Source organism: Pogona vitticeps, chromosome 4 (assembly GCF_051106095.1).
Source record: "Pogona vitticeps strain Pit_001003342236 chromosome 4, PviZW2.1, whole genome shotgun sequence".
Lineage (NCBI taxonomy): Eukaryota > Metazoa > Chordata > Lepidosauria > Squamata > Agamidae > Pogona > Pogona vitticeps.
In genome coordinates, this window is record NC_135786.1 from 150,855,968 (window position 1) to 150,883,568 (window position 27,601).

Sequence of the window (27,601 nt, forward strand, 5' to 3'; positions counted from 1 at the left end):
AGAGATCACAGGTGAATAATTTGGTGATAGCTCAAGTTAGGTGTTGTATTCCTCACTGTGCCTTCTTGGAGAAAAGCCAACTTGTGCAGCCTTGGGCAAACTACCTAATCGCAGAGCATCCCAGAAGGAGGCAGTATTAAACCACTTCTGTTTATTCTTTACCAAGAAAACCCTGGAAAGGGTCACTAGAAAGATCACTAGAAGTCAGAATTGGCTTGAACATACACTCATTTAATTATTATTATTATTATTATTATTATTATTATTATTATTATTATTATTATTATTATTATTATTATTATTATTATTATTATTATTATTATTATTATTATTATTGATATTGATGTTATTTTAATCTATTTTGTTTGATGTAAGCTGCCCAGAGTAGTCAAATGACTAGATGGGCGGGCTATAAATAAATAAATAAATAAATAAATAAATAAATAAATAAATAAATAAATGAATGAATGAATGAATGAATGAATGAATGAATGAATGAATGAATGAATGAATGAATAAATAAATAAATAAATAAATAAATAAATAAATAAATAAATAAATAAATAAATAAATAAATAAATAAATAAATAAATATTGGATATTGGTACCCCTTCCATCCTCTCACAAAATCTTGATGCACATGTATCAACATTAAAGAAATCTTTACTTGCTGAATTCAGGGATATAAAATGCTGCTTTCCAAACATCCTTAAATATTTACAGTTTGGTCAATCAAGTTAATTGCCTGAAAAACTGTCAGGCTCAAAAGCATGCACATGGGGTGCCTCTGTGATTTAGTGATCATTAATTAATTAATTAATGGGGTCACAAAGAGTCGGATACAACTTAACACTAAACAACAACAACAACAAATTGGGTTTCTCTGCTCTTTTGGACAAACAGGCTGATGGTGAGCCTGTAAATCTTGGTAACATTGCTTTCAGGAAGAAATGCATGTTGCTATTATGATTAGGGAAGGGGTCGCTTTAGGAAGGGGAAATATATCTGCTTTTTGCAACACTGATGCTCTTTCACACATCTTGCTATGAATAACAGTTGGACCAGGCAGAAGGAAAAGAATGGTTATCAGGGTTTCACAGACGTCCACAGCAAACATTTGGCAGGTGGTGACGCCACAGTGAGTCATGAGGACCCCTTCCATTTGTCAATACGCTCTCTCAAGTCACCAGCACAAGTAATTATTTACAACTTTTTGAAATGAGATTATGAATTCTAAGGTATTCATTCTGGCAAGCTACACCATGGTCAAATGCAGCATAGGGATACTGACACCACATACGTATATTTTGGATTTGTGCATCACTTGGGAAATGAGTGTTGCTGACATTATGTTTTGTCAAACCAGTGGGCACACAAGAACCATCGTGGTCCCATGAATATGGTGTTGGGATGTGAATCAAGGTTCTAATTGCCACAGAGCCATGTGACTCATCATGTATTTGTAAGAATTATCAAGGATTTTTAATAGTTTACTTCTTTGCATTTTTAAGATGGGTGATAATGGACAAATGTTTCCAAAGTATGCCTGTAATTTCTCTACTAATCAGTTATGAAAATGAACATCCACAAAAATGCATTGCACGTTCTCTGTCGTGTTCTGCCTCACTCAGACTGACCAACACCTTGCAGGTGTGTATGTTGATGTATTCAACATTTATTCCAACAAGGTCAAGCCAAGGGATCTTTTTTTTTTTTCTCCCTCCAATTCAGGGACCAGATGTACACCTTTTTAGCTTCTGTATCTGGCTGCATCATTTGCCCTCTGCTTTATTTAGGGCATTTCCCATATTCCTCTGCACCTTGAAGTGATTCTGTGTTCAGGATTTCAAAACTATGTGTTCATGCCAAGGACATTGGCTGAGACCATACTAAATGGGAGGTCGGTGCCACACAACCTGCTTCTTTCTTTTCTTTTCTTTTCTTTTCTTTTCTTTTCTTTTCTTTCTTTCTTTGCTTCAGCATTGGCAGTGGGGGAGCATCTTCCACCATATAACATGTATGATGCAGCTGGCAACTCTAGGAGCCAGTAAGTTTGCTGGCTTATAAATCTATGTGTTCCAATGTGGGAGGGGGGAACAGCAGTAAACAACTGATGCCCACCGGTATCTGCTGCCTCAGGCTGTCTGTTTCCTCATTCTCCCCGATTATAGGACTAGCACTGGCATGGATGCTTAGATCACCGCTGGATGCATTGTTTGCAACTGAACACTCAGAAGTTGGTGAGATCAATTTTGACTTATTAGTGTTCATTACATATCATAGAGAGCTGGCTAAATAAATAAATAATAAAAGACAAAAACACTGTGGCACCTTAAAGACACACACGCTCTCTCCCTACCTAACGTAAAGACTGCCATATTTTAATATGAGCCTTTGTAGATCCAGTGAACTTCTTCAGACATAAGAGCAGGGGTCTCAAACTCAATTTACCTGGGAGCCACTGGAGGCAGAATCTGGGTGAGGCTGGGCTGCATCAGGTTTTCCACAAGAAAAGCTTTGTTAAAAAAATTCCAATCTATTTTTATTTTTATTTTTTAACACAACATGAAAAATAAATAAATAACTAAATAAATAAAGAATTAATAAGAAAATAAATCAATCAATCAGTAATAAACAAATAAAATAATAATGAAAATGAAGAAGAGGAAGAAGAAGAAGAAGAAGAAGAAGAAGAAGAAGAAGAAGAAGAAGAAGAAGAAGAAGAAGAAGAAGAAGAAGAAGAAGAAGAAGAAGAAAATGATGATGATAAGGGTCAATGAGCTCCATTTGCAGGTCAATGAGCTCCATTTGAAGCACAGGAGGGGCATCTTGCACTTCAAAGGAGAAGGGGTCCGCAAAAATTTGAAATGTGGCTCTGTGCATCTTGAAGTCTGCAACTCTGTGATCAGATTCCTCCTGCAGCTTCAAAATGGCATCAACATACTTCTCACCACTATATGGTCTGCCTGCATCAATGAGTGCCCTGCATGCTGGGAAATGGCAAAGGTTTATCTGAGAGAGCTGGGCTTTCCATAACACAAGTTTTGTGGAGAATGCTCTCACGTTGTCATAGGCAGCACTGACAAGATGGCTCTGGCCTTGTAACTTCTTGTTCAGTACATTAAGCGCTTGATCGCTGTTGTGCCACCACCTCCTCCCTTGACCCTTGCCCAGCCTGGCTAATCAAAGCAGCCAGGCCTACAACAACGGAATGGGCCACTGTAATAATTAATGAGTCTTTCCTTGAGGGCAGATTTACATCTGCCCTCAAGGAGACACTCATTAAGCCCATTAGGAAGAAACCAAGTTTGGCGGCGGACGAAATTGGCAATTATAGGCCTGTTGTCAATGTTTCTTTACTAAGCAAGGTGGTTGGGAGGGTGGTGGCCGACCAGCTTCAGGCGCACCTGGATGAAACAGATGCCCTGGATCCATTTCAGTCGGGCTTCAGGCCACGCCATGGTACAGAAATGGCATTGGTTGCCCTGTGTGATGACCTATTGAGGGAGGCTGACAGGGGAAAAGTGTCCCTGCTGGTCCTCCTCGACATCTCAGCGGCCTTTGATACCATTGACCACGGTATCCTCCTGGGGAGGCTCTCTGAGTTGGGAATTGGTGGCCTTGCACTGGCCTGGCTCCATTTTGTAGTCTGCTAGGAACATGATAGCTACATTGTTGTTTTCTGCTACATTGTTGTTTCAAATAAATACCTCCTTAGCTTTTTAATCATGTGATTAGACACTGTGTTGCTATATTCATTCTTAGTTGTCTAAATACTGAGTCTTCACAAACTGGTTCTTCCTCTTTCCTCACTCTACATCCCATAGGACATTGTTCATTGTATTTGAGGAACAAACCTATTTCACTGCATGTTATCCAGAGGAGTCAGCAGGGGAGTGCTTAGCCTTTCCCCTGGTCCATCATCACTTTCCTCACATGAAAGGGAATGTGAGTGAGGAAAAGAGGTTCCTGTTTGTGAGAGGTACCCACCAAGTCTGCTGCCTTGCTCACATGGCAAGCCTACACGCAAACAGGAAGTTCTCCTTGTCAGACCCAGTTGCTTTCCACGTGAAGAAAGCAACAATGGGAGGGATGAGTAGGTGCTCCCTTGCTCACATATCGAAGCCAGTAAGGCAACTAATTAATGCCTGAATAGGGTTAAAATCAACACTTTCACAATTGCAGCAAGACTGCCTATGGGGTCACGTATTCTAAGAAACAAATCTAAATATCTGGGGGGGGCATTAGTGGTTATTTCAAAAGACTGTCGTGCTTTAGAAAACAGTACATCAGAGTTTACTGAAGAATGAAGAAATTTTTACAGTGAGGAAAGAGCCAGGAAGTCAGATGGCATTTCATGGCATGAGAAGAGTATTACAGAAAGTATACATGACTTCTGTCATCTTTGAAATTCTTTTTAAAAAGGAAATAACTATACATATGAAGGGAGTACTATTCTTGATAAATACTACTTTCTTTGTATGACAGCTCTCATACCACAGAAACCATCTTGCTAGAACAATAAAACACTTATTAACAAGGAGAGTTAATCAGAAGAAAAGGGTGTGAAATGGCTAACTTTTTTCCTGCAGTGTCATCCTTTTAAGAATGGGAAGTCTTTCTCGTGTAATACACCAGCAGTAGGAAATCTATGAAGTGATCCTAGTTCTTTCACTAGGCAGGTTCAGCTATTTCAGTGGGAAAGTGATTTAATTATCCCTAACTGTTTTCAGAAGGGACGTGGTGGCGCTGCGGGGTAAACCACAGAAGCCTGTGCTGCAGGGTCAGAAGACCAAGCAGTCGTGAGATCGAATCCACGCGACAGAGTGAGCTCCCGTCGCTTGTCCCAGCTCCTGCCAACCTAGCAGTTCAAAAGCATGCAAATGTGAGTAGATAAACAGGGACCACCTTGGTGGAAAGGTAACAGCATTCTGTGTCTAAGTCGCACTGGCCATGTGACCACGGAAGATTGTCTTCGGACAAATGCTGGCTCTATGGCTTGGAAACGGGGATGAGCACCGCCGCCTAGAGTCAAACACGACTGGACAAAAATTGTCAAGGGAACCTTTACCTTTACCTTTAACTGTTTTCAGAGAGAACAAATGATGCTTTTAGTTATATGTAGGTTGATATGTCACTGCTGGAAGCAATGACAATTAGTAAATCTGCAAAAGCATTGCTAACATCATTCGCCTTGGCTACAGTGTACATCATTTTATTAGCAAATCTCCTGTTTATGTAATCCCTTGGGCCATTTTATATATTTCTCATTTAATGAGGATACTCTCCTTATTTAACAATACTCAAATATCCTCTCCCCCACCCATGGAATCTGAAGGCAATGCTTGGAAGAATTTCATTTTGGGGTTATTAATATCAGAAAGGTTTTGTTGAGTCATTTTGCATTACTGTCAAAGCTCCTTCAAAGTCACATCATGGAATTTGGTATATTGTACACATCTTAATTAAAAATGTGAGTTAATAGCCAGTGACATCAAACAATTTGAAGATGAAATTGTTTCCAGTATTCCAGATGAATAATAATGAACTTTTAAAAGGGGCAGGATTCATAATGTCAGAGCACAGATTCAAAGGAAGAGTTCCTGCAAATGACATCTTAGATGTGCTTTGGATTGTCCTAGAATATTTTGTCAATATTATGCATGATCATCACCCTTCATTGAGGTCTGATTAAACTGTATCTTCCCTTTGGAATTATCACAGGATGCTACTGAAATGAAAAACCTGACTTCTTGCTTGCCAAAGCCAGGTTCTCCTCACCTTTTGACCAAGAGCAGCTTCACTGTAAATCCTTTAAATGTGTAGGGTCATTTTTACTCATTGTGTGTTAGAACTGCATAGATTGCCTAACTCAGATGCATGGAACCATATGATAAACCCAATTGAATCAGATTCATGAATAATTCATTGTTCTGATTTCCCAGATTGAAAGAGCAATCAAGAAAGCTTACCTCCTTCTACAGAAGAGGTTAGCTGCTTGAATTCTGATCAGATCCCCCAATGCTCAAGACTGCAATTAAATTAGCCAGGTCTGAAGGTGTCAGCTGTAGTCTTAGGGTGATGGCCATGCTTCCCCAGCTCCCCAGGTTTGAGGACAAAGTGGAGGCTGAGCAGGTCTGGAAAAGGAAACATTTGGATTTTGAGTGTGAAGTGGCTTCAAAGCCTGGGTAGTCATTGCCCTCCCAGCCTGGAAATAACGAGGCAAGACACAGGTTGTTGGATTAAAGGCTTGGACCACAACTTTATTAACTTATTTAACTTGTATCCTCCAAAATATCGTAGTGCGAGTTCCTTTTATGTCCAGATGATCGTAGATCTCTGGACACTTCCTAGAGCAGGGCGAGCTCCTATTACTGAATCATGCTGTCCGCTGAACAGCATGCCTTCAGTTGCTCTATGAAATTGTACCCCCCCCACCAGCTCTTCTCATCGAGCCTCGAGACCCTAAATGGGCAACTGGCAGGGAGGTCCTTCCATATAAGACACCTCTCACCTGCTAGTCAATAGGCTCGACCTACCAGCGAGATATCCCAATTTTGGCAACCCCGTGCCAACACAAACTCACCCTTACTTTTTTCCTCACACTACCCAAGGCTGTGACAGGAAATGACATTAACTGAACTCTATTTACAAGTATATTTATAAAGCCACACCCTCTAGTTAAGGATGGGATGGGCGAAAATGCACCCACAACCTTAGGCCAATTAGGATGTGGGTCAAAAATTCCCATCCGGCTCCAGAGGCAGCCAGCTAGTCTCACTCTTAAACTAAGGGTGGGCGGGAGGGATTGCTGGCTCAGCCGGCAAAAGAGCCTGAGCTGGGGAAACGGAGCCTTTTGAAAGCTCCGGCTTCCCTCCACTCTGAAGGCAGCATCACCTGTATGCCGCTGCTTTCCGAGTGGGAAGGACAAACCATCCCCATCACAGCAGCAGAGTGGTACTAGGCCTCACAGGCTCAGCAAACAGTTGTTGTTGTTTTAACGTGTGTAGCATCTGTGTGATGTCAGTGCACCCAAGATGGTGCAAAATGGGGAAATGGCTAGAGGGTTCATCTGCTAGAGCCCATTGTGCTACTTGGACAGATAAAAGACTAGAGCATAATAGTTTGTGAGCTTTTTCTTGCACAGGCCATGTGGCAGCAATGTAGGCCCTGGGTAAAAGAGTTCCCTATGGAGAGATGGCCACATGGGATGCAAGCCACAGCAAGAGCAGCAGTTAAATTTCAGAGACTGGAATTCCTCCAATTTTGATGGTAAGACTTCTCTGCATGAGTGGGTGCAGCTTATGATGTCACTCTTGCAATTAATAGGTTATAAGATCAGTAAACAATTGCAAATCTCTCCTCTATTTGTCATTTTTTTATCTTTTTATATGTTTAACAATATTGATATGGAATCTCATGCCATATCTATTAGCAGTACACACATTCTTATTTGGCAACCATGACCCCAGTACCTGCTGAATGAGCATTGGGAAAAGCTGTTCAGTTAACTGCAAACCAATCTCCTACTCTTCTTCTTTATGTTAAGGGAACAAGCATGATATGAACTTGGTTCTAAACTGCTTTTTGGAAACCCGGTCTGATGTTTTTGTCAGCAGCAGTGCCAAGGTTTGAAATGTTTTATGTAAAGAGTGCTAAAATAATTAAGCTGCGTATAAAGGAATGCAACCCTGAAAATGTACATTGTACTGCACCAAATGAAATTCGAACAGCAGTGTGCTAAAAGCCACTGCAAGGCAATCAGCCAGCTCTCCATCCAAAGCCATTACAGAAAAAGCAAGTTCAATGTCAAATAACATTACTTCACAAAGTAAGTAACTTGACACCAACAACACAGATACCAGGCCCTGGACAACAGACATCTGGAAAAAACCATCAGGCAACCAACAGCAGCAGCATAAAGGCAAAACTGATGAGAAGAACATGGATTTTCCTCCATAGATGCACACTGCAAAGGGCAATGGCTTGGGTGAGAAAAACCTAAGATTTTTCATGTGTGTCTGCATATGCTGAAATTGCTGCTGATCCATTTCTGGGCAAGTGTTAGATACTACTAGTGTTGTGCTTATTTTAATGTATAAAGCCCAAAACAACTTGGGTCTGCTATTTCAAAAAACTGTGTTTGCCTTTATGAGTCTGCCTGGGTGTTAAGATAATCAGAGGAGATTTTTCTCTCAGTCCCACTCATCACAGAAGTGTATTTGGTGAAGACACAGCAGAGGGCCTTCTCTGTTGCTGCACCGATGCTCTGAAACCCCCTCCCACAGGAAGCCGAGGTAGCTCCATCTTTGCTATCCTTCTGCAAGCAGGCAAAGACATTTAATGAGGCAAGCTGTCTTGGATCCTTTTAAAGGAGAAAGGCATGGTAAAATTATTTTAAACAAACAAACAAACAAATACTTTTATTTATTGGTAATAGATGAAAAGACATTGGAAGAAAAAAACACACCATTTTTTTTAACCTTTCATGAAACACAAAATCCCATCTCCGGTCTATGGAAATAGGCAATAGCTATTGTAACTTCATGAATTTATACTTTTTCTCTCATAAACTAATTGATACTGACAGAAAATATCTCACTATATTACGGGAGATGAGAAAATAGTAGTGATTTTTCCTCTTTTCCAGGAAGCTGGGAAAGATGAAGATTTACATCCTTAATTATACAATAGAGATATTTCTTCCTCACTCAGCATTTCTTCTTTTCTGAAAGAAGTCAGGATGAATTTGTAGAAGGTTTGTTTTAATTCAAATAATACTATCATTACAGAATCAGAATAATACCAATTTGGTATTATTGAATACCATCTGCTTCAATTTGGTCTAAATTATTTGTCTTACAAATCACAACAGATTAGTTTTGAGTCAATTTGTAGCCCATCCTATTCTGTTTGCATCCAAATATTTTATGATATTTGTACATACTTGTATTTTCTGAATAGTGGTGGGAAAAAACCTGATAGCAGAGAAAATCAAGAGTTGTGCCCTGGGAAGGATGGGAAAAAGCTCACTGCAATCAACATCCAACATGCAAACAGATACTCTGATTAGGGTTTTCCAGAGAGCTTGGCCTTTTCATTGGAACCTGAACTGTCAATATCTTATTGTTTTGGATTTCTTGTTTCTCAGAGTCTCTATGATTGGAATTTTCAGAAGGTATTGGACTTTCCATTTGCACTGGGCTCTCAACCACCTTCTGGAATGACTTCCTGGTTTTCCTAACAGTACTTATTTTGTTTTTTCAACGTTCTTTAAAAAAACGTACTTTTAAAAAAACCCTCCAAATTCTGAAACAATATTTGGTGCTTTAGAGTGCTCTAATTCTATCTGTGTACTGCTTCAGGTTTCCTCACTTCACCTGGATTTGTATAGAGACCAAAACAACAACAACAACAACAACAACAACAACAACAACAACAACAACAACAACAACAACAACAACAACAACAACAACAACCCAGGTTCATTTTAGATTCTGAATAATTTCTGAACCTGAAGCACACACCTAATAGCAATAATACAGAATCTTGTCTAAATCCCTGGATAGGTTCATAAAATCATAGAACTGGAATGGTCATTGAGTCCAGGCCCCTGCCAGTGCAGCACATTTTAAATGAAGAAATACAGAGGTACCACAATGCTTCACAGCCATCTTACCAGCCATTTTGGAAATCTTTATTGGAGTATGCCCTTCCCAAATTTTATGTCGCATCATCATTTATATTCAGATATGCTGCAGTTTGTGGCCCATTACAACTATGTGCAATGCAATACATTGCTCAGAAACCATGTTTCTGCCATATGTTTTATGGATTATTTTATAGTCACATATTTGGACACACATATACATCATCCTGTTAACTAAAGGTCACATTCTGTGTCGTCTCTCCAATTGATGAGGTTCTCCCATGCATTACTTTTACAGCAACATAAATATGGAGTGTACTTTAATGTGATGGGAAGTTATATATAATCTATCTTTCTGCACGACAAAGATTGCAGCTGCCTGAGAAACAGGATTTGTCATCTTAACTATGTATTTATCTCAGATTTTGTTTGTTAGAAAAGAATTTCAGATTTAATGCGAATTACATTGTTCACTCACTATTTGGCCTTTCTCAATGCCCCTTTCATATATTTAGCTTCTCTCCATAAACCCATAAGTTGTATGTTAAATATGTTGGAATCTTCACAACATTGCAAGTCTGGTGGTTCAGAAAAACCTTGTCAAGAGCAGTACAAGTCTTGAGTCTTGCTACAGCCACTTGTTCAATAGAGCGATTATGCCATTCTCCTTCTGATACCCTTAAGACCATATTTTGCCCATCATTTCTGCCACACATACAGCAACAAGAAGACTTGAAGCTGGAACATAGTGAGCTTCAACTTAGAGGAGTTGTGGGAGATTCGGGGCAAATGTAGTGTTTTATAAAGGGCTAGCTGTGGGTGATTTTGCATAACTGTAATTAAATTTGATACTTTAATACAAATTCTACTTTGCACTTTTCATTTCACCATTGCATTGTACTGTGTTAGAAATTCATGGATTTTCCTTTGATTGTTTTCATACTGTGCCTTCATTTTGTGGATCTTACTCCCTGTTTTTTTCTGATATGATTTAAATAAATCATCAAATTAATTACACATGTGGATAGCTTCAGATCATCTCTGGTTACACCTTTTGCTCATACGGACTCATTTTCACACCCTGTAGGTCACAAGAAAAAAGGGCAAATGGAATCAGTTATTCTGGCTTTAGTAGTGGCACAAGTATGCAAACAATAAAAAGAAACCAATTGCAGGAACCGGAAAGGAAACCTGACCCTACCATCCTGCTTTAAGCCATTTAAAATCCATACAGAAATGTAGACATCCATTTGTACACACATGCAAACTCAGGACTGCAGACAACACAAGGGGGGGGGGAAGGAACATACCAGAATGCCCAGTCAACATGTAACACTGATGGAAGCCCATCTCTTTGCAGAGAGTAGTTGCTACAGCCCTGTAACAGCAGTCAAAAGTCCTTCCCCAGTATCTTCTTGAGGAGAATGTGCAACAGACACCTTGAAACTGATTGGGTAATGAAGCTGCCAATCTCTTCTTTGGCACCACCTCAGCATGTTCTATACAAGACACTGATACTTTTGATTCCTTTCCTACTTTCAAGCACATTTTTACTTGAATTCTATCTCTATTTAATATGAAGCATCTCTCAGGAGTGTCGTGCCACCCTGTCAGAGTCCCTGGCTTTCTTCTACTTGCAATTATTGCAGATACATATAAAAAGCCCTAAACTGGTTAGTGTTTCTGTATTTGACCAAATACAATGCACATCCCTAGTTATTTTCTTTGGCAAAATTGACCTCAGAATCAGATAATGGTTTAAGAAAAAACAGCCAACTTCCTGCAACAAGGAAGTTGTTCCTCTTTGTGCCTGAGAGAAAACTATAACTGGTAGATCACTCTGTTGTTGTTTAATCCTTAAGTCATGTCTGACTCTTCGTGACCCCATGGACCAGAGCACACCAGGCCCTCCTGTCTTCCACTGCCTCCCGTAGTTGTGTCAAATTCATGTTGGTTGCTTCGCAGACACTGTCCAGCCATCTCGTCCTCTGTCATCCCCTTCTCCTCTTGCCTTCACACTTTCCCAACATCAGGGTCTTTTCCAGGGAGTCTTCTCTTCTCATCAGATGGCCAAAGTATTGGAGCCTCAGCTTCAGGATCTGTCCTTCCATTGAGCACTCAGGCTTGACTTCCTTCAGAATGGATAGGTTTGATCTCCTTGCAGTCCAGGGGACTCTCAAGCGTGTCCTCCAGCACCACAATTCAAAAGCATCAATTCTTTGGTGGTCAGCCTTCTTTATGGTCCAGCTCTCACTTGTATACATCGCTACTGGAAAAACCATAGCATTGACTATGCGGATCTTTGTTGGTAAGGTGATGTCTCTGCTTTTTAAGATGCTGTCTACATTTGTCATCACATTCCTCCCAAGAAGCAGGTGTCTTATAATTTTGTGGCTGCTGTCACCATCTGCAGTAATCATGTAGCCCAAGAAGGTAAAATCTGTCACTGCCTCCATATCTTCCCCTTTTATTTGCCAGGAGGTGATGGGACCAGTGGCCATGATCTTAGTTTTTTGATGTTGAGCTTCAGACCGTTTTTTGCACTCTCTTCTTTCACCCGCATTACAAGGTTCCTTAATTCCTCTTCACTTTCTGCCATTAGAGTGGTATCATATGCATATCAGAGGTTGTTGATATTTCTTCCGCCAATCTTAATTCTGGCTTGAGATTCCTCCAATCCAGCCTTTCACATGATGTATTCTGCATATAAGTTAAATAAGCAGGGAGACAATATACAGCCTTGCTGTGCTTCTTTCCCAATTTTGAACTAATCAGTTGTTCCTTATCCAGTTCTAACTGTTGTTTCCTGTCCCACATATAGATTTCTCAGGAGATAGCCAAGGTGGTCAGGCACTCCCATTTCTTTAAGAACTTGCCATAGTTTGCTGTGGTCCACACAGTCAAAGGCTTTTGCGTACTCAATGAAGCAGAAGTACATGTTTTTCTGGAACTCTGGCTTTCTCCATAATGCAGTGCATGTTAGCAATTTGGTCTCGAGTTCCTCTGCCTCTTCGGAATCCAGCTTGTACTTCTGGGGTTTCTCGGTCCACATATTGCTGAAGCCTACCTTGCAGGATTTTGAGCATAACCTTGCTGGTGAGTGAAATGAGTGCAATTGTATGGTAGTTGGAGTATTCTTTGGCACTGCCTTTCTTTGGGATAGGGATGTAGACTTATCTTTTATTTATTTTATTTATTTATTTATTTATTTTCCAATCCTTTGGCCACTGCTGAGTTTTCCAAACTTGCTGGCATATTGAGTCTAGCACGTTAACAGCATCATCTTTTAAGGTTTTAAATAGTTCAAGTGGAATTCCATCACTTCCACTGGCCTTGTTGTTAGCCATGCTTTTGAAGGCCCACTTGACTTCACTCTTCAGGATGTCTGGCTCAAGATCAGCAACCACACTATCTGGGTTGTCCGAGACATCCAAATCTTTCTGGTATAATTCCTCTGTGTATTCTTGCCACCTCTTCTTGATGTCTACTGCTTCTGTAAGGTCCCTACCATTTTTGTCTTTTATCATATCCACCTTTGCACAAAATATTCCTTTAAATCTCCATTTTTAACAGGTCTCAGGTTTTTCTCTTTCTGTTACTGTATTTTCCTCTATATCTTTGCTCTGTTCATTTTAGAAGGCCCTCTTGTCTCTCCTTGCTATTCTTTGGAAATCTGCATGCCCATCTGGTCATGTCTATGCGTAGAGTCACCTCTTGTGTTGTTGGAAAAGAGTGTTTGTGATTACCAACTTGTTCTCTTGTCAAAACTCTATTAGTCTTTGCCCTTCTTTGCTTTGAACTCCAAGGCCAAACTTACCTGTTGTTTCTTTTATCTCTTGACTCCCTACTTTAGCATTCCAGTCCCTTATAATGACAAGAACATCTTTCTTTGGTGTCAGTTTTAGAAGGTGTTGTAAGTCTTCATAGAACTAGTCAGTTTTGGCCTCTTCAGCATTGGTGCTTGGTGCATAAACTTGGATTACTGTGATGTTGAAAGGTCTGCCTTGGATTTGTATTGAAATCATTCCATCATTTTTAGATTGTATCCCAGTACAGCTTTTCCCACTCTTTTGTTGACTATGAGGGCTGCTTCATTTCTTCTATGGGATTCTTGTGCACAATAATAGATATGGTAATCGTCTGAATTGAGTTTGCCCATTCCCATCCCTTTTAGTTCACTGACACCCAGGATGTCAATGTTTATTCTTGCCATCTCCTGTTTGACCACATCTAGCTTACCAAGGTTCATAGATCTTACATTCCAGGCCCCTATGCAGTATTTTTCTTTGCAGCATCAGACTTTCCTTTCACTTCCATGCGTGTCCACATCTGAGTGTCCTTTCGGCTTTGGCCCAACCACTTCATTAGCTCTGGAGCTACTTCTCCTTGTCCTCCACTCTTCCTCAGTAGCATGCTGGCCACCTCCCGACCTGAGGGGCTCATCTTCCAGTGTCATATTTTTAGCCTTTTGTTTCGGCAAAGATACTGGAGTGGCTTGCCAGTTCCTCCTCCAGGTGGATCGTGTTTACTGAGAACTCTCCACTATGACCTGTCCATTTTGGGTTTCCATGCATGGCACAGCCCATAGCTTCTCTAAATTACTGAAACCCCTTTGCCACGAGAAAGCAGCAATCTGTGAAGGGGATCCGTGATCACTCTACCTATGGTAATTATGCTTATATGATCAATACTTTCAAAGTCCATTACCTGTGTTAATACTATCTAGTTAAAAAAAATCATTTTGTATGCCTGATTTCCTCTCCTTTTGGATCCCATCCCCCCAGAACTATATTGTGCATGTAACTCTGTGGCATCATATTGTACTCAATGGCTGAAATCCTGCTGTGCAATTATGCAAACTCAGTGTAAATTTCAGAGGTGAATTACCATACATTAAAAATCTCTGTAGGCATGATCTGTTGCACACCAAATAGATCAACTCAGTTTGCTACAGATGTCATCTACAGAGATTTCTTAATTTATGGTCATTTTCTTCTCAAAGGTAGAATGTTTGCATAAGTGTCCAACATCATTTCAATCCATGTGTCTGAGGAACAGTGAAAGCTCACTCTGAAAGAAATTTGTTAATCTAGAAGATGCTGCAACATTTTGGTTTTTATTTTTGTTATACATACGGAAACAAATGAACACAACTGTTTGGAAAGTGCTAAATTGTGCTTAGTGAACAAAAACATAGCTGTTCCATTAACTCAAGGCATAAAAAATGTAAATTACAGGAGGGAACCTTGTATCATACATACGTGGTGAACATGTAGTGAAGCAAAAAAAAAAAAAAGGATACTAATACATGAATGTTTACGGAAAATTCTGCTCCGTAATATACTATTTAAACCAGAATTATTCTTATTAAATGTGTTACCAGAGAGTTTAGATTTGATGAGTCATTTGGTGATACATATAATAACTGCAGCCAGAAGGGTTCGCGCGCTAAAGGGGCGAAGGAGCGCCCTCGGAAAGCGCAGCGGGTTTGCTTCCCCCGGCGCCGGAAGCGTGGACAGCAAAGGGCCACGTGGTTTTGATGACGCAACTGGCGCTATTTAAGGGAGCGCCGGTGCGTCTTAAGGGCCCTTTTGCTTCTGGCAGCCAGGGAGAGAGAGAGGAGCTCGGAGCTGAGGATGGAGTGGTTCACCCCTCCCCTCAAGTTTTTCTTAACGGAGGCTGACGCAAGTAGTGGGGGAAATAAAAAAAAAACAAAAATCAGACAACGGGCTTTGGAAGGGAGGAAGCTTCAGGGGAATAGGGTGAGCGGGCGGCAGCGCGGCGGGCGGGGCCGCGTCCGCGGCCCCGACAGTCAGCTGGGGGGAACGTCCTCCACATCTACGCCCCCCCCGCGTTCGTGTTTTATTTGGCCCAGATTTCACAGGTGGCCTGGGTGACGATCTGGGACTCTTGGCAGAGGCTGTTTGGGGTCGGTAGGAGAGAGACTGGGGGGAGCAAGTGGGCAGCACGGTGGTTGTTTGTTGGGGAGAGGCCTGCCGCCATAGGACACTTGGAGGGGGGCTCCCCTCTCCCCTGTTTTACAGCGGGGATCGCCCCCCCGGGTTAGTTATCGGCTAGCTCCGCTGGGCCATCGCCGGTTTTTTGGCGGGACAGGGGCCTATTTGAGGGAGCAGAGCCGGCTTGGGGGGGTGGTTGCTGATAGGGGGAGTGTATCCACTGGGCAGCAGCACGTGGAGCGAAGCTGCAGCTGCCTGTTTTTTCCTGGCGCAACATAGGTTTTTTGCCGGGGCGGGTATTTGGGTCCGGCACTAGGAGGGGTTTTTTGAGCCAGGGATTTTATGCCCAAGACGGGTAAAGGGGGGAGTTTTTTCGAACCATGGTTGGGGAGGTGAAGTGGTTCTTTTTGGGTCAGGCGCCATTTTGTAGAATCTACCCGGCCGCATGGCCTAACTGGTGGCGGCCATTTTGTGAGTCAGTTTCAATTTCACATAAAGCATAGAAAATAAAGACAGAATTCTTTCTGGGTCTGGCTTTAGTAGTTTGTAAGGCATTTGGTTTACAACAGGGTGCGATTGCAGACGGACTCGTTGGCTATACGATATATATATAAAATAAATAAATACACACACACACACACACACACACACACACACCAATATATATATATATATATATATATATATATATATATATATATATATATATATATATATATATATATATATATATATATATATATATATATATATATATATATATATATATATATATATATATATATATTTTAATTAAAAGAGAAAGGAAGGATATATATTCCATACATATTACAGTATAAGGGAATCCTTTTCAAGATGCCACCCAAAAAGGGAGGGGGCAGGAAGAAGGGGAAGGACCCCGTGCGAGGGAGAGTGGCTATTCAGCAGTCAGCCCCACAATCATCCTCTGATGAGGAGTCATGGGCTATGCTACGGGAGTTGCATTCGAAGGTGGTAAGCATGGAAGCTGAGAAACTGGAGAAGCAGCCCCATGGGGGCATAGGGGTTACACCAAGACGGTCGGCTAGGGAATCAAAGGGAAAATGCAGGGCTGAAATGAGGGCGATGACTCGTGAATTGACAAGACGTTTTGATGTTCTTGAGTCCGGGCAGAGGCATGAGCATGAAGGACAAGATGGAGGTGAAGACATATCATCAGAGCCTCTCGGGAGCCTAGGAAGCAAACGCAGACAGACAGGGGCAACAAGCAATTCGGAGGCTGGTGAAGGGACTTCATGTGGGTATGACCCCTATGATGATGCATATCCATACCCGCAAGGGGCTGCCCAGGACACAAGGAGTGAGAAGAGGGGTGAGTATGATGGCACATGCACCACAGCAGCACAAGGGGTATGTTGGCCGTGGTTTGAGGGTCAACAGCAAGCAATAGGCACTTCCAACATGGGCATGGCATCGCCTATGGCGTGGCCCGGAGGGTTTTGGCCGCCAGTTGCCCCACAATGGTTGGGTTGGGACATGCCTTTTTCAAGCCCTAACAAGAACAATTCAGGAAAAGAGGGAAACGAGTTAGAGATGGCACGGCACCCTTCCGTGCCGAATACTGGCTATAATTCAGCCCCATTCACAGCTATGCCTTACACAGACTATAATTCGCCGCTAGGCGATCACCTGACGCCAGCAATTAAGGAACGAATTTGGAGAGGCGATTATATTGACTTCTATGACCTCCTTAATAGGGAATATGAGGTAAAGGAGCTGGATAAGGATGACGAAAAGGTTAAAGAAAAACACAGGCGGAAGAGGCCTGACAGAAATTGGAACAATTGGGTTACTGGTTTTACCATATACGCAGGAGTTTTGGTAAAAATGCAACCATGGAAGGCTTCCGCCCTGTTTCAATATTACGACATATTGCGCAGGGCAAAGGCAGAATTTGAGGGGCAAGCATGGCTTAGATATGATGAGGCGTTCCGAATGAGGAGCGCTATTAGCCCAGAACTTCGTTGGGACGAGGTTCACCCGGGTCTTTGGTTACAACATATGTCGCCAGCTAAAACGAATTTAGGTGACAGATTTGATTGTGGGCACCTTAACATTAAGTTTACAGGGACATCTGGTACCCGCCAGGGGGCGGGGCAGACGGTTCAACCCCGGCTGCCTTGCTACGAATACAATAATAGAGGGTCCTGCAACAAGTCCCCTTGCAGGTTCAAGCATGAATGCATTACTTGTGGGGGAAAACACCCCAGATCTAATTGTTTCAGGGCCGGGGGACAGCGACAGGGCAAGCAAGGAGGTTTTGGTAGAAAGTCTGAAGGGGGTGGCGGTCCTTCAGGAAAGGGGACCAACACCAATCAAAATTAATATTTTGGAAGAGGGATTGCTGCATTATCCCAGGCAGGAAGATGCAGCATATCTGCGCTCTGGCTTTCAATATGGATTTAGAATTCCAGCATTGGGTAAGCGTAGGGCATTTTTTGCCAGAAATTTGAAGTCAGTACAGGGTATGGAGGAAGTAGTTCAGAAGAAGTTTGACAAGGAGGTTAGTGAGGGTAGGGTCGTGGGGCCATTTTCTAGGCCTCCACTGGATGACCTGAGGGTATCGCCTTTGGGAATTGTTTCAAAGAAAACCCCAGGGGAATTCAGGCTAATACATCATTTGTCTTTTCCGGAGGGCGAGTCTGTCAATGATGCTATACCAGACGAACTGTGTTCTGTTCGGTATACATCATTTGATGAGGCAGTAAAAATGATTAGATCTTGCGGTGTAAAGGCAGAAATGGCCAAGGCCGACGTGAAAGCGGCCTTCCGGATTTTGCCTGTTCACCCAACAGATTTTAATTTGCTGGGTTTTCAATTTCAGGGACATTATTACGTGGATAGGGCCCTACCTATGGGTTGTTCAATCTCATGTTCGGCCTTTGAAAGGTTCAGCACATTTGTGGAATGGCTGCTTCGGCAGAGGATTGGCTGTAGATTGACAGCACATTATTTGGATGATTTTTTGTTTTGTGGACAGGCAAACACTGGGAGGTGTCAGGAATTCTTAGACACATTTAGGGAATTGGCAGCGGAGTTAGGTTTGCCACTGGCGGAGGAAAAGACTGAAGGGCCGTCAACGACCCTTACGTTTTTAGGCATAGAATTAGACACAACACAGCAGTCTTCAAGATTGCCACAAGACAAATTGGTAAATATTAGGCGATTGGTTGGTAGTTTTAGGGATAAAAAGAAAATAACATTAAAGGAGTTACAACAAGTGGTAGGGCATTTGAATTTTGCGTGTAAGGTCGTAGCGCCGGGAAGAGCTTTTGTGCGGCGTCTTTCCAGCGCCATGTCAGGGTTGAAGAAACCATTTCATAAGACAAGAATAACGAAAGGTATGAGAGAGGATTTGAGGTTATGGGAGCAGTTTTTGGATCATTTTAATGGGGTTTCTTTTTGGAGATCTGACATGAACCTCAGGGCTGATGTCCAAGTGAATTCAGATGCTGCTGGGGCTTTGGGTTTCGGAATTTATTTTCAGGGCAGATGGTGTGCAGGAGTGTGGCCGGACGAATGGCATATGCAGGGTATTACTAGGGATTTAACATTTTTGGAGTTTTTTCCAATAGTTGGAGCACTGTGGCTATGGGCCGAGGAGTGGTCCAATACTGTGGTGCGTTTCTGGTGTGACAACCTGGCGGTTGTTTACATCATCAATAATTTAACATCACGATCAGAAAGGGTGATGGATTTGGTGCGCGCATTCACATTGAAGGCACTGTAGAATAATGTTGTGGTGCACGCGCGACACGTGCCTGGCATAGATAATCGGATCGCTGATGCTCTTTCATGGCAACAGATCCAGCGTTTCAGGGAGCTGGCGCCGGAAGCCAGGGATCTGCCAGAAGTGCTTCCGGCAGAGGTCTGGCAGATTGGCGTGAGGAAGCGTCGCGGGCGATAGGTATGGCTTTGGCCCCGAGAACAGGTATAAAATATAGAATGGCTGTGACTGAGTTTTTGGAATTTAGGAATAGGGCGCGATTGGAACAGGAGTGGCCAGCACCGGTAGGACACCTGCAGCAATTTATGGTGGATTTGCATAGACGGGGGCTAGCACCAGGTACTATTCAGGGTAAGTTAGCAGCGTTGAGTTTTTATGCGAAGACAAAAGGCCTGAAGGATTGGTCGGGTGATTTTAGAGTTAGGAAGATGATTGAGGGATGGTCTCGTGAGCGGGGAAAGCTAAGGGATGATAGGACACCCATTTCTCCAAGGATTTTGGAAAGTTTAGTAGAGCTTTGGGGTACCTTATGTAGGGATAGATATGAGCAGGCGCTTTTTCATGCGGCGTCGTTGGTAGCCTTTTTTGGGGCGCTACGTATTAGTGAGTTGGTAGCTTTCAGTAAAACGGATGAATCACGGACGGCATTACAGTGGGATGACGTGGGGGTTCAAAATGGGCAGGTTATAATTAGGATTAGGAGATCTAAAACTGACCAACGAGGCAAAGGTGGGCAGATAAGGCTAGGACGGTGCAGTATAGACAGGATATGCCCTGTTCAAGCGGTAAGCCACTTTATTCGTTTTAGGTTAAGCACGGATGGTTATTTCTTTCAACACAAAGATTGAACGCCCCTTACGAAATATCAGTTTTGGAAACTAACTGACATGGCACTGGAAAGAGTTGGTGTTCAAGGCTTGAGATTTGGTACACATTCATTTCGAATAGGGGCGGCGTCAACGGCGGCAGCTCTTGGATACGATGATGAGCGAATCAAACAGTTGGGTCGCTGGTCATCGGGTTGTTACAGGAAATATATACGACTATTACCTAACGTATAGGGAGGGGTTGTTGTTTTTGTCTTTCAGGAGGAGAGATGCCGGGGGCACGATGGAACATCATGATTGTAGGACACAGCTACGTATATTGGGCAGCTCGCTATGCGGCTGCTTCCCATTGGGGAAGTGACCTAGGGCTTGGAGCCCGGGCTTCGATTACTTGGAAGGGCATGCGGGGCATGCAATGGATTCAACTAGGTCGGTTGACTACCTTTGGATGTTCGCCTCCTGACATCTTGGTAGTTCATTTGGGGGGTAATGATTTGCCCCGGGTACCTGGTAAGGCGTTAATATTGGATATATTGAGGGATTTGGATAGGCTACATGCCTTATATCCCATGATGAGGATCATTTGGTCAACAATTATTCCACGCTTAAAGTGGCGTGGTGCGATTAACGGGAACAGGGTAAATAATGCCCGCCGTTTGGTTAACAAGGAAGTTTGCAGAGGTGTCAGTAAACGCGGCCTCGGTTCTGTGATTGGACATCGCAGAATTTTATCATCCAGTTTGGAGTATTTCCGTGAGGATGGGGTCCACCTGTCTGAGGCGGGTTTGGACATTTTTCTGGATGATTTGAGAGGGGGCCTGCTTGAGGAATTTGGTCTTCTTGGTGGGTACATGGGACACAGCCGATGCTAGTCCTCATGTTTTTGGCGGGTAGTGCGGGAATAACTGGTCGTCACGGTGTTTCCCTTTTGGTAATATTCATTAAGTAACAGTGCGTCAATGCTGACAGTTCCTGCGGATCGTGCGATTACAGGGCTGAAGGCAACTGAGGCGCTGAAACACTTTCGGACCAAAAAGTCATTAAAGGAGATGGCTGGAGGTCCGGGGTGTTTTAATTAAGCCTGGCAGGTTCCTCCGGTCGGTAGACAGCTGGAACCTGGGGACTGGGACTCGCCCATTGGCATATAAGGAATTATTTGGTGTTATTTCCCCGCACTACCGCAGGCCCCCTCAAATAAGGATATGGTGTTATTTGGTTTAAGGAAATTTGATTTGGCTAATAAAGTGTGGCCCATGTTTAATACCAAAAAATGTTTGTTGTCCGCGTCTTCATTTCGGGGCTTGGGGAAGCAAGGGTTCGCGTGCTAAAGGGGCGAAGGAGCGCCCTCGGAAAGCGCAGCGGGTTTGCTTCCCCCGGCGCCGGAAGCGTGGACAGCAAAGGGCCACGTGGTTTTGATGACGCAACTGGCGCTATTTAAGGGAGCGCCGGTGTGTCTTAAGGGCCCTTTTGCTTCTGGCACCCGCCCGCCCAACCCTCTTTATTCTAGTGTGTTCTGGGTCGCCTGTTTTTGGGGCCGGATAGGAATTTTTGACCTTCATCCTGATTGGCAGGTGGATGGGGGGATTTTTCGCCTATCCCACACTGGAATGAGGGAGGAGTTGTTTTTAAGGCAGGTCGGTGGATTTTTTCATATATAAATCTGGTCACACTGGCGGGTAGTGCGGGAATAACTGGTCGTCACGGTGTTTCCCTTTTGGTAATATTCATTAAGTAACAGTGCGTCAATGCTGACAGTTCCTGCGGATCGTGCGATTACAGGGCTGAAGGCAACTGAGGCGCTGAAACACTTTCGGACCAAAAAGTCATTAAAGGAGAGGGCTGGAGGTCCGGGGTGTTTTAATTAAGCCTGGCAGGTTCCTCCGGTCGGTAGACAGCTGGAACCTGGGGACTGGGACTCGCCCATTGGCATATAAGGAATTATTTGGTGTTATTTCCCCGCACTACCGCAGGCTCCCTCAAATAAGGATATGATGTTATTTGGTTTAAGGAAATTTGATTTGGCTAATAAAGTGTGGCCCATGTTTAATACCAAAAAATGTTTGTTGTCCGCGTCTTCATTTCGGGGCTTGGGGAAGCAATACTATATGCATGGCAATGGAAGAGAACCAAAATACCAAATCATGAAGAACTTGTGGAAAAGATTATGGAAGTGGCGGAGATGGACATATTAACAGAAGCTTTGAAAGACAATTCAATCCAAGAAGCAAGTGAAAAATGGGACCCTATATATAAATGGAACCATTTTATAACCTGAAAGCCAAATGTGATAATTTTAATACAAAATAGTCAAATAATTCTAGTTGGAATTATATAGGCAACTAACAGACACAAAAGGCTTTAATGTAATGATATGTTTAAGTACAGATAATATATGATAATGTATAGCATGATATATTCCCTGTTATCACAAGTTATTTCCCTTTACTCTTGAAATAATTTTTTAAATAATTGTTCCTTGTGAGCAGTGAAATATCAGATGTCTTTTGCACAATCTTTTTGTTGTTGTTTTAAGAATAGTGTGAGTAATTGGTAAGTCAGAGAAGGCAAAACTGTGATCTATGGATCTAATTCAGATAATAAATTCTAGTTTAGTTCACAAATGTTAACCCTCCTCAAACTCTTAACCCAAACTCTGCCTCTTAGGGATTATTCTCACCCTGTTCATGTCCCAACCAAGAACTGTAATGAAAACACCTCTCTGATTTCCCATCAAACACCAGAGATAATAGTAGATTTATTTAAGCAAAACGGCAAAGGAGAAGTAAGTAGGAATCTATCATATACACTTGATTCTCATCTTGCATAATTATTCTCATCCTCAGGAACAAAGTTCCCTTGCTATACAGTATCTTGAGAGAAAATGTAGCAATAATGTTGCTATAATGTGTGATCTTACCCATAGTCTTAAGCACCGAAATGACTGCATATGACTCTATTGTCTTCTTTCTTTACTCCACAGGAAATGTAGCTGAGCAACCACAGCAGTTCCAGTCTCCAGACAGTGATATGCCAAGGCAACCTATGACATCAGAGACCATGGTCACAATTATGTCACTGAGAGCATGCCTAATCCTTTTACATTATCTGGCCCATGCATTGTCAGAAGGATGACAAAATGGTCTGCATCCCAAATGACTTTCCGATCAATGTAATTATTATGTTTTCAGACTTCCAGCTTGACGCTGTAACAAGACAGCAGCAGGAGGACAGAGCTCCATCCCCTGGGCTGAATTCTGACCTGTTTGTGGCTCCCCAGGGGGTTAAAACCACCCCGAAAAGGTAGTGAAATGGGGGAGAAGCCTGTTGATCACAGGGGGATGGTGGTTACCTCTGTTGATCCAGGAAACTCCCTAAATAACCAGTGGGCGGAAACAAGCAGCTGAATAGTTGTCAGTAGCTGGCAATAGAGAAGCGATAAATCAGCTAATTAACATAGTTACCATTGGGTGAGAAATATTTTACTATACTGCTTTATGACTATCCTTGGATGAGACAATCCCTGGAATAGAAATAGCATTGGGAAGAGACACAAAGTAAACAAAATTGGACACTAATTAGACATTTAATTATACTTCAAGGAAGGAAGATTGGTATTCCTTTGGCATTAGAAACTTAAGAAATCCTTCTCTTAAAATCATTATTAGCTAAACAACTCTAGGAGATAAACTTGTTATGTTATGGCTATCCAAGCGTTGGTGAAAAGCCCAGAACACATGACCTTGAATACTCTATGGTGGCCCTAGGCTGTGAATCTGTTTAAACTCTCCTTTTTTTCTTCTCAGAACTGACTGAAACATTGACAAATTAATCCTGGAAAGTCTAACAACGAAAATTCAACTTGAAATATATATCTGGCTAATGTGGACCTATCTGGACCAATAAAAACATTTGAATGTATCCTGGACTGCTTCTGGGGCTGGATTACAAGAGACAATTATATAAAGAAAATGTATATAAAATGCTTTAGATAACATTTATTATGTATTAGGAACCTATTTAGTTATTGGTATAAAATACAAAGTTGGTCAGTTAAATTGCCTCAAAATTAAATAGATTTGAAACCATAATTGCTTTTATTGGGGATTTTATTAGAGGATTTTGAGAATATTGTATACTAGGAGAGCAACATTATGATAATAGTCAATATTGTACGCTAAAATATGCACATGATTGGTTCAAATGCTGAAAAAAATGTATAGATTTTGAAAGGACAACTAAGAAGACACTAAGATGCAAAAATAAATAATTATAAGCAACCCGTGTAACACGATGTTTAACAAAATGTTTAACAAATATGAACTGAATGTTGATATATTGAAAAACTAATAAAATGTTAATAAAAATGTAATTATTACATTTTCATTCTAGACACTCATAGATTGATATCAAGAAGCTACAAAACTTGAAATGGCACAAAATTAGATCAGGGATGGGAATAGAATTTAATTCTTTCTCTTTGTAATGAGCTATCCCTGTGTGAGATTCACCTCCCCCACCCCACAAGAAATCTCATGGGGATTTCCTGGAAGTTTTTAAAGAAATGCCAAGATATGGCATTTCAAGATATGCCAACTCCTGCACAAAATGACATTTTTCCTCTGCAACATTCGACTGGAAAAGGCAGAAAGAGTGCTTAGGGATTTGTTGCAATTCCTGAGAAATGGCACATTTCTTGCTTGGGGTTCAGCAGAAAAGGCATTGAGCTGCACAGAATTTGGCAATTCTTTGGGCAGAAGAAGAGACAAAAAATGTAGTGAAGTGAGGGGCAAGACCAATTTTCATGGAAAATCTTAGTAGGATGGGGAGCCATGGCACAATGGAAAAACCACTGAGAACAATAATGTTATTAATTTTGCCCCATCCCTACTTACAACCATCCCAGAAATATCTATTTTCTGTGTTTAATCTGCCAAACAACATTGTAATTGTCTGTTGGTAGCCAGACAGTGGATACATGTTTGATTTAGATGCTTTGCCTCTTCCACTCTTAGCTGATACCTCTTTCTGTAAGTCACAGGGTGCAATGTCTTCTAGGTAGCTGATTTTATGAACAGGGGTTGGCTTCAGGCATTCAGTAATGATTCTACAGCTTTCCTCGAGTCCTACGTCTACCTGTTTTGCATAGGCTGAACCACTGGGTTGGTATACTGGGCTTAAAGACAGGGACTAACCCAGGCCCACCCAGTAAGTTTCATCATTGTATGGGAATGAAAATTTGGATTTCCCTGTCTCGGTCCAAAACTAGGATTAGGGCACACTGACTCTAGTCCTATAACCAGAGGGAGAGGACTGTTTTGGGGAACTCAACAGCCCCTTCTCTAAGTAACCCAGATAGAGTTAGACTGCCCCACTCCTCAGCAGCCCTGCCTCCTGTCCTTCTCCTCAGGAAGGAAGAGGTGGAAGAAGTTGACCTCTGTCCACCCCCAACTTTACAAGGGGTATCACCAGATTGTTAATACTAACCCTGTAGAACGTAAATACGAAAAGGCAAACATTATGTCAACCACATTCATTGCTAATAAATTAAATTAAGTTTCCCTTTCTATTAGAAAATGCCAAAATTAATAGATAATAGATTTAATATACTAGTTCCTGTTACTGGAAACAGATGCATATAGATGCACATATGCCATCACAGCTGAACCTGAGTCAGAACTCTGCCATCTATTTTGAAATGAAAATCCTGTGTGCTACTGTTCAGAATTTTCAAATGGATGAATATATTGCTCTCTTTTTGTGTAAAAAGCAATGTTTTGGCACCAGGATGGCAGGTTTCATAGCTGTCTGAGCGAAAAAGGCAAATGAAAAATTGTCTGCATAATTGTTGCATTTTTATAGACTAAAAAGTTTACAAAGAAAGTACAGTGGTGCCTCGCTTAACGTTTGCTTCGTTTAACGTTTTTTTGCTTAACGTTTATTTTTTCAGAGGCAGATTGTGCTTCGTATAACGTTTTTCCCTATGGGCGATTTTCGCATAGCGTTTTTGGGACCATGCTTCGCTTAACGTTTTTGGTTTTAGGTCTCCTGCTTCGCTTAACGTTTTTTTTGTTTTCAATTTTAAAAGTGTCTTAGAAGGGTCCAAAACGGTTCTAAATGCTTGGATTCGTTAGAGGACCCCTTAAGTCATGTGCAAACCTGATTTGGCTTTGATCTGACGTTTCGTTAATTTTTTGTGAATTTTTGTTTTTTGGCCCATAGGAACCAATGGACCTGTCAAAATCTGACAGCTCCATGCTTTCCTATGGGGGAGAAAACAATTTACAAAAAATTAACGAAAGTTCAGATCAAAGCCAAATCAGGTTTGCACACAACTTAGGGGGTCCTCTAACGAACCCAAGAATTTAGAACAGTTGCTGAGTCTTCATTAATTTTTTGTGAATTTTTTCTTCCCCCATAGGAAATAATGGAGCTGTCAGATTTTGACAGCTGTCAAAAGTTGGGGGAAAAAAATTCACCATTAATTAACGAAAAGTCAGATCAAAGCCAAATTAACTTTTGCATCCGTTTTAGAGGGTGCAGAAGCTAATCCAAGCATTTAAAACCATTTTTGACCCTTTTATGACACACTTAATTTTGCAAAAATTGACTTCGCAAAGCCATTGAAACCTATTGAGTCAGCTACAATACATTCCAATGGAGGATACATTGTATCATTTAACGATGTTTCCTATGGGTTTTTTCGCTTAAGGACGCCAATCTGTGCCTATTGGAACGGATTAACCGGTTTCCAATGCATCTCTATGGGAAATGGTGTTTCGCATAAAGTTTTTTTCGCATAAGGTTTTTTTTTTTGGAACCAATTAAAAACGTTATGCGAGGCACCACTGTATTGGTTTGGAAAGAGGAATACCAATAAGAGGAATACTTATGAATGTAAACAGATTTGTTAGGTATTAGAATTTCCAATATGTGAGAACATGAAAACAGAAAGACTGGGAAATACAGTGAAACACCATCTGTTTTTCCAGACGTGGTATTTGATGTAAGGAAAGAAATAAAAGAAAAATACATAAACTAGGATTAAGATGCTTCAGTAGAAAAAGGGAATTAAAAAGGAGGTTTTTGCATTAGTGATCAATCTGGACCCAATCCCTTAGGGATATATGTAGTCATCTTTTGTTTTAGGTTGGTTGCAGGTCATTGCTTATGTCATGGAACATCTATATAGGTCTCTGTGCTTGTTGTTGTCTTTTTCCTAGTTAGTAGTTTTAACAATGGACATTCAAAGAGTTTTTGCATCAGTTTGCTGACTCCAGTTTCTCCACCTCCTGTTCCTATTCATGCCTCTTCACTTACCAGAGTAAAGATGCTTTAGCATAGATATGTGTAGATTGCCCCACTACCTGCTCTGTGACCAAATAAGGAAACATGGATTGGTGTC

At 41.7% G+C, this 27,601-nt stretch overlaps 1 long non-coding RNA gene across 6 annotated transcripts in view; it reads left to right on the top strand.

The window, feature by feature from the left end:
* Positions 1–26,076, top strand: part of LOC140706834 (uncharacterized) — a 209,146-nt gene extending 183,070 nt beyond the window's left edge. For 2 of the 6 annotated variants that reach the window (XR_013544809.1, XR_013544805.1), the window contains 2 exons: positions 23,388–23,499; positions 24,003–26,076. This is a non-coding gene — a long non-coding RNA (uncharacterized LOC140706834). The other 4 variants (XR_013544807.1, XR_013544808.1, XR_013544806.1 and 1 more) reach the window with 4 other exon arrangements.
* Positions 26,077–27,601: the final 1,525 nt, after the last annotated feature.